This window comes from Littorina saxatilis, linkage group LG8 (genome assembly GCF_037325665.1).
Source record: "Littorina saxatilis isolate snail1 linkage group LG8, US_GU_Lsax_2.0, whole genome shotgun sequence".
Taxonomy (NCBI): Eukaryota; Metazoa; Mollusca; class Gastropoda; order Littorinimorpha; family Littorinidae; genus Littorina; species Littorina saxatilis.
The window spans coordinates 4500431-4511733 of record NC_090252.1 but is presented as its reverse complement, the minus strand read 5'-3'; the positions used below and the strand labels follow the sequence as shown (position 1 = coordinate 4511733).

The 11303-nt window shown below is 40.9% G+C and overlaps 1 long non-coding RNA gene across 1 annotated transcript; it reads left to right on the top strand.

Moving 5' to 3' along the window:
* The first annotated feature begins 3390 nt into the window (after positions 1–3390).
* On the top strand, positions 3391–8759 carry LOC138974933 (uncharacterized). Its single transcript, XR_011458453.1, has 3 exons — positions 3391–3508; positions 4436–4636; positions 8205–8759. It is a non-coding gene; the product is annotated as an uncharacterized lncRNA (long non-coding RNA).
* The last annotated feature ends 2544 nt before the right edge of the window (positions 8760–11303 follow it).

Below are 11303 nucleotides of genomic sequence, written 5' to 3'. Positions count from 1 at the left end.
GTTAGTTTACTTGGGGTTAGTGGTGATGTCTCTGAAGTTAAGCCGTCGCTGAAGAGAGTAGACGGCTGAGTTGGCGGTCATAGGGGTCAGGTTATGTAACTTTATGAGCGAGGCGCACAGCGGCTGTGGGAGCATGTTCGTGTGATCGTTCAGATCAAAGCGTTTCTTTATCAAAGCACCGATCGATCGAAGTATCATCTTACTCCCCATTGTCATTCTACTACTATGATTTACAATGTGTGTGGTCATGTAAGGGTTGAAAGGGACATCGTGGTTTAACAAAAATGAACATTTTGACATACGAGTGAACTTTTTGTCTAATCGACATCATGTACCACAGGCGAAACAGAAGATTTGGAAAGACGCACCCAGGCGTGGCCTTCGATCGATCGGCGCTTTGATCGTTTAGTCAAGGTCCAGTGGTGTTAGCCAATAGGTCAGTGTATGTTGGAGTGGCCCGTTTATGAAATGTTGGGGTTCTCCTGTAAGGATTGAAAGGAACATCGTGTTGTTGTTTTTCAACGTGAACACTTTCTTGAGTGCACTTTTTTTAATCAACACCATGAACGACAGATGACACAGAAAAATGAATGCAAGTTTTCTGATCCGGTAGCATAATTCAACCCCCTTCCTTAACTCTCTTTCTAAACCAGTATTTATTTATTTATTAAGGAGATTTCTATAGCGCATAACTAAAAGCACTATGCCACGATCCCCATTCGTTCTCTCTCCCCTACCTCCTATTCCACTCACCTTTTCCAATATTTTGAAGTGATCTGAGGGCCTTTTTCTTTTTAGGTATAATCCCAATAATGTTGTAGGCTGGTTTCGTCAACGTCGCATTTACAAGGCCCATTCTAGTGGCTGCTCCGCCTGGCGTCTGGCATTATGGGGTTAGTGCTAGGACTGGTTGGTCCGGTGTCAGAATAATGTGACTGGGTGAGACATGAAGCCTGTGCTGCGACTTCTGTCTTGTGTGTGGCGCACGTTATATGTCAAAGCAGCACCGCCCTGATATGGCCCTTCGTGGTCGGCTGGGCGTTAAGCAAACAAACAAACAAACAAATTTACAAGGCCCAGCTTTGGAGGACTTCGGTTTAAGGGAAGCAACTCAGTGCTGCGGTTGAAAAAAAACCCAAGAAAACATGCGTGGTCGGTCATACAAACCTCGAATATCAAATCAAAACCCGACAAAATGCTGCGATGCTGTAATAAAGAGTATGAAGAGACAATGACTCAATGGAGGCAGAAGACTGCATTGGTAGACAATTTAAAACACAATAAAATAAGAATGTATATAGAAAAAAGTTAAAAAAACAAAGGATTACTGTACTCACCGATACAAAGACGACACAAGACGATTACGAATTTTCGCTTCTGGAACCTTCATCAGAAAAAGAACACAAAAGACAACAAAAAGCAGACGCAACACGGAACGAACAGGGTTTGAAAGAAAATGGAGGGGAAACACGCAAAAAGGGGAAGGAACTCTAGAATGTATATGTCATGGCTGAGATCAAAATCTGGCCGACTGCCGAGAATAAACCAGTATATAATATTAATACTCCAAACTCAGGCAAACAATCTCTATCCCCCTTCCGCCCCCACCCGCCCCTGTCAACATGGTCCCCAGTTTTTGCCTATCCTTTTCCCAAATCTGTCACCAAGATATCCATTCGTTCTCTCCCCCTACCTCCTATTTGACAAATATTTTTCAATATTTTCTCTCACCCCCCCCCCCCCCCCCCCCCCACAAAAAAAAAAGAAGAAGAAGTTTAGCCTGTCTCTGAACAGCAACTCTTAAATGAGTTCTAACTTTGACCTATCGATGATACGTCTATAAGAAAGCAACAAATTGATCATGTTGTGGCGCCCCAGCGCAATAAATCAAGAGTACTTGTCCCTGTCAAAAAGTTACTGTTCTGTAAAAAAAAAATCAGTATCAACAAAACACACACACACACACACAAACACGCACACACACACACACACACACACACACACACACACACACACACACACACACACAGGTGCGCGCGCTGAAGGGAAAACAGTAAGACAAGCAACACACTTCTGTTTAGATGTACATGGGCCTGAATTCCAACAACAAAACAACATTACGTACCCATAGAGATTATACGAGGACGTAATTCTTCCAAACTAAGATAGGTACCTCCACATAAACACATCTGTTTATAAACGAAGTTGGCTGGTTGTGTTATGGTTGTGTGCCGAATGGTGTTGAATGAAATGAGCGGAGTTCACTTGTTGACATATTGTCAACGAACTTACAATTTGGGTTCTCTCACTTAATTCACAGACTGGGAAATATCGTACGTACGAAATGATTTTAAAGTGGTCTTATCGTTTCTTCGAAAGCAATGCGTAACTATTATTGAGAAGAAAACACAATCTCCTACAATTTCAAGAAAAAAAATAGACACACGTAATGTGCAATGAGCCACAAGTGCGGTTTTGTTGAAAACATTCTCCAGCATTCAGTAGCCGGGGGGGGGCATGAAACGTTCTGTTTTTGGTCGAGCGATCGATAAATAAATTTATCGTTTTGTTGTGAGTTTTTTCGGTTTTTGTTTTATTCTTTTGAGAGAAAAAAAAAGTATATAGGACGGTTGCATTGAAAACGTTTTGAAAGATAGGTAACATTTGGTAGGTTGAAGAATATGAAACATTCTTTTGTTGGGTCAAAAGTTTTTGAATTAAATTCATAGTGTTAAGTATCTGTTGAACTTTTGTACCAACTCGGAAGGGCGCTTTGATTGAACATTCCTGAAAAAGCTGGCAAAATTCGGTAGGCGGCAGAATATAAAACATTCTTTCTGGAGTCAAGTAGTTGACAATTAAATTCAGAGGTGAAGTTTTTGTTGAACTTTTGTACCGAGTCAAAATGACGTTTTGAATAGACGAAGAGAAAATTGCAAAGTGAGCAATATTGTGACGGCGTGAGAAAAATAAAACTATTTCTTAGTGGTGAATATTCTCGTTTTGTTATTTTTGTCCACACTTCAGTATTCCAAGCACAAGATGAGTTATATTCACCTCTCCGCTCCAGCACCGTACACTCACATAACAGAATACGATTTTTTTCATTACACTTTTGCTGTTTCACCACTTTTGTAGAAAGAACGGTTGGGGGTAGGGAGTAGTCTTAACTTGATGACGTTAATGCATGAGTGACACAGCTCCTATGTTGCGAGCTGCGCAAGAATCTCTTGACTCGTGGCTGACAGTTCGTGTCCCACAAGTTAAGAGCATATGGCTGAACACAGGCGGCGCGTAATACAAACTCTGAAAGTTCAGCATAATCCCAGACCACTTCAATGTGAAAAATAATTGTATTTTTTCCCTGATCCACATTAAAGGTTAGAAATCACGAATTCCAGGTTGGCCCTTACGTTGTTTTGAGTAGAATATAAGCCGCTGAAAACTGATCATGATACAGTGTCGACTGAGCGAGCTACAAGAAGTTGTCTCTTGACCAACAGACGTGGTAAGTGCGTGTGTGTCCTCCATACAAACTAGCTTCGTTCTTTCAACAAGCTGTTCTCAAGTCCTCTTTTTAAACAACACCTCGTCTTTCTTGTTTGCATTATAGAAATGTTTAAAAATAATGTTGTTATTTTGTTTATTACCCCCCGCGGGTTAGGGGGAAGAATTTACCCGATGCTTCCCAGCATGTCGTAAGAGGCGACTGACGGATTCTGTTTCTCCTTTTACCCTTGTTAAGTGTTTCTTGTATAGAATATAGTCAATTTTTGTAAAGATTTTAGTCAAGCAGTATGTAAGAAATGTTAAGTGCTTTGTACTGGAAACTTGCATTCTCCCAGTAAGGTCATATATTGTAATACGTTGCAAGCCCCTGGAGCAATTTTTTGATTAGTGCTTTTGTGAACAAGAAACAATGGACAAGTGGCTCTAACCCATCTCCCCCCTTTCCCCGTCGCGATATAACCTTGAATGGTTGAAAACGACGTTAAACACCAAATAAAGAAAGAAAGAAAGAATTTTGTTTATTCCTGAAAATGTTAGTAATTTGAAAATTAGAATACTGTTCCACTCGAAATTTAAACAAAATTACTGAAATTTCTGCGACATATTTAATTTTCTGAATGTGACATGCCAGGTTAAATTTACTGAACGGGAACAAACGTAAAACACATTATTTGGCAATTTCTACATATTCATAGAAAATGTCTGAATTTGGCGTGCAGATCTGTTGTGAATTCACCAAACCGAAAAAGGGTTTCAGTAGTTGTACAATTCATACCAATTCGGGAAATAAAGATATCACTCGCGTATAACGACTACCACTTAAGCACCAATTTCCAGCACCACCCTCGTAACAACACTATCAGAAAATAAAGATATTGCTCGTGCAACATGCATATATATTTATACTTTGTACACAACTTTGCAGAACGACCCTTGTACCAACAACTTTGCAGGACCACCCTCGTAACAACATCACAAACAGAGCAAGCTGACCATGGCAGCCGGGATTCTTCTCGTCTTACTGATCGCCACACTCATGGACGGGGCTTTCCTGTCAGTACAACAGGTTGATCAACAGGTTCATCAACAGGCTGATCAACAGGTTCATCAACAGGCTGATCAACAGGTTGTTGTATGTTAACGCCCCTTCAACCTCATTGGCTATGGGGGACCGATACAATTGTTACCTTTCTCAGTGTCCATGCCTGTCTTTCGCAGTAAATTGAAGCGGGTCCCAAAAAGCCCATGTCTTTTCACAATAGTTACTTCACATTTTTATTTAAAAAAACCTTGATCCTCTTTCAAAAATGAAAACAAAATCTGGTCCAGTTGCATGGTCACAAAATGTAATGAAGCACTCTTTACAGGAGATTGGTGAACACTCTAACGAGAGACAGAGTAGCAGGGTGCGTCATTGTCTTACACAATGCTTTCGTAAAGGTGAAAGAGGGACGAGCGGTGTTCCTCAAACTTGATGGAGGGTGTGGAGGATGAAGGGGGGGGGGGGGGTCTGGTTCTTAGTACTGGCGGCTTGTCAAGTTGTGTTGCTTTGTTTGATTTGTCCCGGGTTTAACGGGTGTTTAGGGGGAATCGAGACGAGGGTCGTGGTGTATGTGTGTGTGTGTGTGTGTGTGTGTGTAGAGCGATTCGGACCAAACAACTGGACCGATCTTTATGAAATTTTATATGAGAGTTCCTGGGAATGATATCCCCGGACATTTTTTCTTTTTTTCGATAAATACCTTTGATGAAGTCATATCCGGCTTTTTGTAAAAGTTGAGGCGGCACTGTCACACCCTCATTTTTCAATCAAATTGATTGAAATTTTGGCCAAGCAATCTTTGACGAAGGCCGGACTTCAGTATTGCATTTCAGCTTGGTGGCTTAAAAATTAATTAATGACTTTGGTCATTAAAAATCTGAAAATTGTAAAAAAAAATATAACAAAATGTATAAAACGATCCAAATTTACGTTCATCTTATGCTTCATCATTTTCTGATTCCAAAAAGATATAAATATGTTATATTTGGATTAGAAACAAGCTCTGAAAATTAAAAACATAAAAACTATGATCAAAATTAAATTGTCGAAATCAATTTAAAAACACTTTCATCTTATTTCTTGTCGTGTTCTGATTCCAAAAACATATAGATATGATATATTTGGATTAAAAACACGCTCAGAAAGTTAAAACGAAGAGAGGTACAGAAAAGCGTGCTATCCTTCTCAGCGCAACTACTACCCCGCTCTTCTTGTCAATTTCATTGCCTTTGCCATGAGCGTTGGACTGACGATGCTACGAGTATACGGTCTTGCTGAAAAATTGCATTGCGTTCAGTTTCATTCTGTGAGTTCGACAGCTTGACTAAATGTTGTATTTTCGCCTTACGCGACTTGTTTCTTTAGTGCTCTAACTATTGTGTTTTCAATGTGGTCATAGGGTTCGGTATTTGGACGAGAACAAGTACAATACGCCATACACCTCTGCGTATAACTATACTTGTTGGTCAAAATATCGGACCCTATCGCTACGCGAAATTTACGATTGCGTTTTCATTGCTATTCTGACCTGGATATTGGGTTATTAGCTTGCACGTGCTTGCTTTGATGCGGTTGGTTTTTGACAAGAGCAGACACACTTTCTTCACGCATGCGTAATGTGCACAACACTACTGCCCTCAGGCGGCCGGACACCACAGCGTAATTTGTGCTCAACAACACATCAAGTTTGAGGTTTTTCGCCTGTAAGTAAAACAAAAACAATTTAATAAAGCGGAAGAGCGAAAAAGTTCATCATTTCGTGTTTGTTTTTTTCTTCCTTTAATTTTGAATGACAAAAAGCCCTTTTCAAAGCGAGGTAAACACGCACGCACGCGACTCACAGACTTGACAAAGCGGTAACGTCCCTTGCGCTCGACACTTTCTTAGTTCAGGGACTGATTATGTTGTGCACAAGGGTATTCTTCGGAACTCACCTGTCTTGGGGAGTAATTTTCTCGTGCAATGGGGGAGTGCTTTTTTCGTAAAGGGAGTAAGTTTTTCGTACGAAATGTTTACTCCAGAGTAAAAATCTTGTGGGAGTAATTTTCTCGTGTTACACCGGTACATGGGTAGGCTATACATTGTACATCTATGTCATGTTTTGTCGCAAAGTAAGCAGATCCGGGTAATCAATCATCATCATCTTCACAGTTGGCAAGCATTGCATGTTTTTGATTGAATGAGAGTTAACGAGGCCGGAAAGATCGTCTGCTCGAGTTGAACCGGAACCACATCGAGTTTTGTTGTCGTAGCCTATTATTAAGGCTATTGAACGACTTCCGTAGAAATATGGAATTAACGTTGACATAGGACAGCCTGAGACTGTCCATTCATAACCCCCGAATTCATCAACGTGTCTATCACAATGGCACGGGAGACTCCATCATCATCGTGTACAGCTTATAATTTCTGTTATTCTTCGTTCTATTCTGACTTAGCTTTCCCCTTGTATGAAGAAGTTGCTAAGTTGTCCCTTTTCTGAATTTTTGTCAATTTTGTGCATTGATACTTTACGTTTTTGTCGGGTTGAATTTGGGGATACCCTTGTTTGGACGGCGTTCACGTAACCCCTGTTAATTACATGTTTAAAGGCACAGTAAGCCTCCCGTAAACCATCACAGATACGGTCAGGCTTTTACACACAGTACAAACACCCTTTCATTTAAAAACTCACCGATTGAGAACATCCTAGGTGCCCTCTGTAAAGAGCGAACAATTTCAAAGAATTTATTTTTGCGTGGTTTATCTTACCCCTGAGCCATCGTGAATCCGTGTGATCCAGTTTCCCTTTTTCACAATGTAGTCGTCAGTTAGTCATTTGAATGCACTCGATGTGAGGTTATCTACAATAGCACGTTTTTATGCACGAAACAAACGGCTGTGGTTCACAAGAACTCTAGCGATAGCTTTTGACTGTTGAGAGGAACGGCGACATGTACTGATAAACTGTCGTCTGCTACGACCCTTGCGTGACCCTGCTTCCGGGCTTTTCTGAATGAGACCCGAAGGGAAGTAACTCATTTTTGACAATCTGCAAAATTAATTCTTTAAAAATTGCTCGCTCTTTACGTAAGGCACCTAGGATGTTCCCGTTTGGTGAGCGTTCAAATGGAAGGGTGTTTGTACTGTGTGTAAAAGCCTGACAGTATCTGTGATGGTTTACGGGAGGCTTACTGTCCGGGCGTGATTTCCGGTAAGTTGAATATTCATAACAGCCGTCCAGCACCAAAACGAGGCGCCATTGTTGTTAAAGGCTAAGTCCACGAAAATAAATTCTTTGAAAATTTCTCACGCTCGACAGAAAGCTGCCAGGATGTTCCCGTTCGGTGAGCGTTCAAATGGAAGTATGCTTGTACTGTATGTAGACGCTCGGAGAGCTCTGTGATGGTTTACGGGAGGCTTACTGTGCCTTTAATCCAATAAGTGAGCTAGATAGCCAAGTGGGGAGCCTTGAAGGGCACAGAAAGTTTGAATGAATTGACACGGAATGAATGCTTGGGGTACGAAAATGGGTGCAATAATTTGTTGGCACAGTTTAGATTTGACGTCTGCAGATAATACTAATCCAGCAGGTTTGTCACTCATACTCGTTATGTCCAAAAAAAATTCTCATTTTGACAAAAATGAACTTGCTGTGTTTTACTGTTGCCAGCGAAAGGCAGACTACCTTTCTCCTCACTCCATAAAAGAACAAGTTTCAACTTACCAACAGTCTACTCCAGAGAGGGGCAACTGTAGCGACAACAATGACGTTGGGTACGAGAATATCCGTGTATGCACACAGACAAGCGACGACTACTTTTCAGGAACGAACGGGGATGTCGCAATAAAATTCATCGGGAGCTGGTGCATGACTCAAGATTACAAGCTGGACACCGAGAATCACGACGACTTTGAGAGTGGAAATAACGACTGTTTCCCTTTGACCATACCTGATGTTGGCGACCTAAATGAGATACAAATATCTAATGAGAACATCAACTATGAAGGGAGTTTTGGAAGCACTTGGAAACTGGAGTATGTCAATGTAAAATACAAAAACAAAAAATACCGCTTCGACTTTGATAAAGAAATAGGAGTAGGTAATACATTTTACTCTATTTTTCCCTGGGTTTGCGTCGTATCAAACTGTCCAATTCAAGGGAAATTACAATGAAACTGCGTTTTTGATTGAATCGTTGAATTGAATAAATTCGTTGTGCATATATCCCTCTCGTGTTAGCTTGAACTCTATATATACCTTTCATTCTCCCTATCACTCGAGAGAGCGATAGCAAAAGATCCCCCCCTCTGTCTCTGTTTTGCGATCTCAATCTCTCTCTCTCTCTCTCTCTCTCTCTCTCTCTGGTTACAAATATCCCTGCCCGCCTCTATTGCCTGCACGGAAGAATGTGATGCATCTACCGTCCTCCCCCCAACACCAAAAACAAATTCACATTCCTCACAGAAGCTGAAGAATTGCTTGAACACCACATCACCACACCTCAAACGTCGTCTTCATAGGCGACTTTAACACACAGTTTGATCAGCCATGCTTGCTTTTGAGTGCCGTGTCTCTGTTTGTGTTGTTGCCTTGTCATCTTCATGTAATTTATGCGTAAGTGTATATGAGTGTGCATGAGCTGTTAATGCGAAAGAATGTATATGAGTGCGCCTTGTGGTGAGATATGTGCGCGTTATAAATTCTCGTATTATTATTATTATTTTATAATTATTATTAAGTAGATGTGCAACGCCAAGGCACTGCATACCCCAGCTAAAGACAAACCTCTCTCTCTCTCTCTCAAGCACACACACGAACACACACACACACACACACACACACACATACCCCAAGTACACACACACACACATACCCCAAGTTACACACGTATTTTGGTGATAGTGAAGTGAAAGTCGTAAACATGTATAAATATTTAGGAGTCTATTTGTCCACAAGAATATCTTTTTCCCACACTCTAAACGACCTTGCTGATCGCGCGAGAAAGGGAGTATCAGCTATCCTCAAACTTCTTTGGAGTATTGGGGAATATTCTCCTGATCCTGTTTGACAGTCAAATACAACCAATCTTGACGTACGGTTCGGAGATCTGGGGACTCTCTGCTGATCAACAAATTGTTGAAAGAGTACATTTGTCTGCCATTAAAAGGTTTGTCGGTGTCCATTCGAAGTCACCAAGGCATATAGTTTACGGTGAAACAGGACGTTATCCTCTGTTTGTGGTAACGCACATAAAGTGTATGAAGTTTTGGCTTCGATTAACTCGGATGGATGGCAACAGGTACCCCAAGAAAGTGTATAATATGTTACTGTCTATACAAAGGCAAAATTACACGACATAGGCTTGTAACGTTCGTAATGTTTTGTACAAGTATGGATTTGGTGAAGTGTGGGAAGCACAAGGTGTTGGTGATATTTCCACGTTTGTAAGAGAATTTCGCCAAAGATTTGTCGATTGCTTTAGACAGGATTGGCATAGTTCCCTTGAATCACACGTGTTTTATAATCTGTATTCGTTATTTTAAGCAGTCCTTGTGTATGAGTGGTTATTTGTATCAGATAAGAAATGTTCATTTGAGGAGAATGTTAGCACGTTTCAGATTTGGTATGTCACCCTTAAACAACCACTATTTACAGTATAAACCCAATGTGAATAACGCAGACAGATTTTTCCCTTTGTGCTCAGATGATACACTGGAGACGGAAGTACATTTTTTACTTGTTTGTCCCGCATATAATGAGATCAGAGTTGAATTAATAGCCTCAAAGTATTATCGGAACCCATCCATGTTTAGAATGTGCCAATTACTATCCTCAACAAATGGCCAAGTGGTAAGACAATTAGCAACGTATATTTACAAAGCACTACGATTTCGCACTGATTCTCTGGAAAATGCACAGTTGCAAGATGCAGGTCCATATTGTTGCTTTTTCTGCTTATTTTAAACATTGTTCGCTTGTAATATGTGTCACCAGTCTTGTTATGGGCCGGAGGCCTAACAAATAAAATTTCCGACTCCGACTCTCTCTCTCTCTCTCAAACACACACACACACACACAAACACTCACACACACACACACACACCCCAAGTTACACACGTACACACATACACACACGCACTCACTCACTCTCACACACACACACTTCATACACACAAAACACCCCCCCCCATACGCACATATAGACAGACGGACATACACACCTTTACAAACAAACACACATACACACACACATACACTTACGCACAAACACACACCCACCCACCCACTCTCTCTCTCTTTCTCTCTTATACAAACAGACACACACCCACACAAACACACACACACATGTACATACGCACGCACACACCCACAGAGTGTGTGTGTGTGTGTGTGTGTGTGTGTGTGTGTGTGTGTGTGTGTGTGTGTGTGTGTGTGTGTACGTGTGTGTGTGTGTGTTATTCTCCTTATACACACTTATTCTGTAAAAATCCGGGTTAATTAATGATTACTTAATATAACAACTCGAAGTATTGCAAAATAGCAACATAATGTTTATACCTATCGTGTTTATTATTACTCTCAATGGGCGTTACAGCTGACCATTACGCTCCCCTTTGGTATCTGCTATCATGCCTTGTTAGTTTTCAAACTCAAAACCACTGCATGTAACGTATTTTCTGTCCAGGTTCACAAGATGGAATTCAAACGGTGGCAATTAACTGAACATGGAAATAAAGCGTGACGAACTTGGTTTGTAGCTTTCTGTTG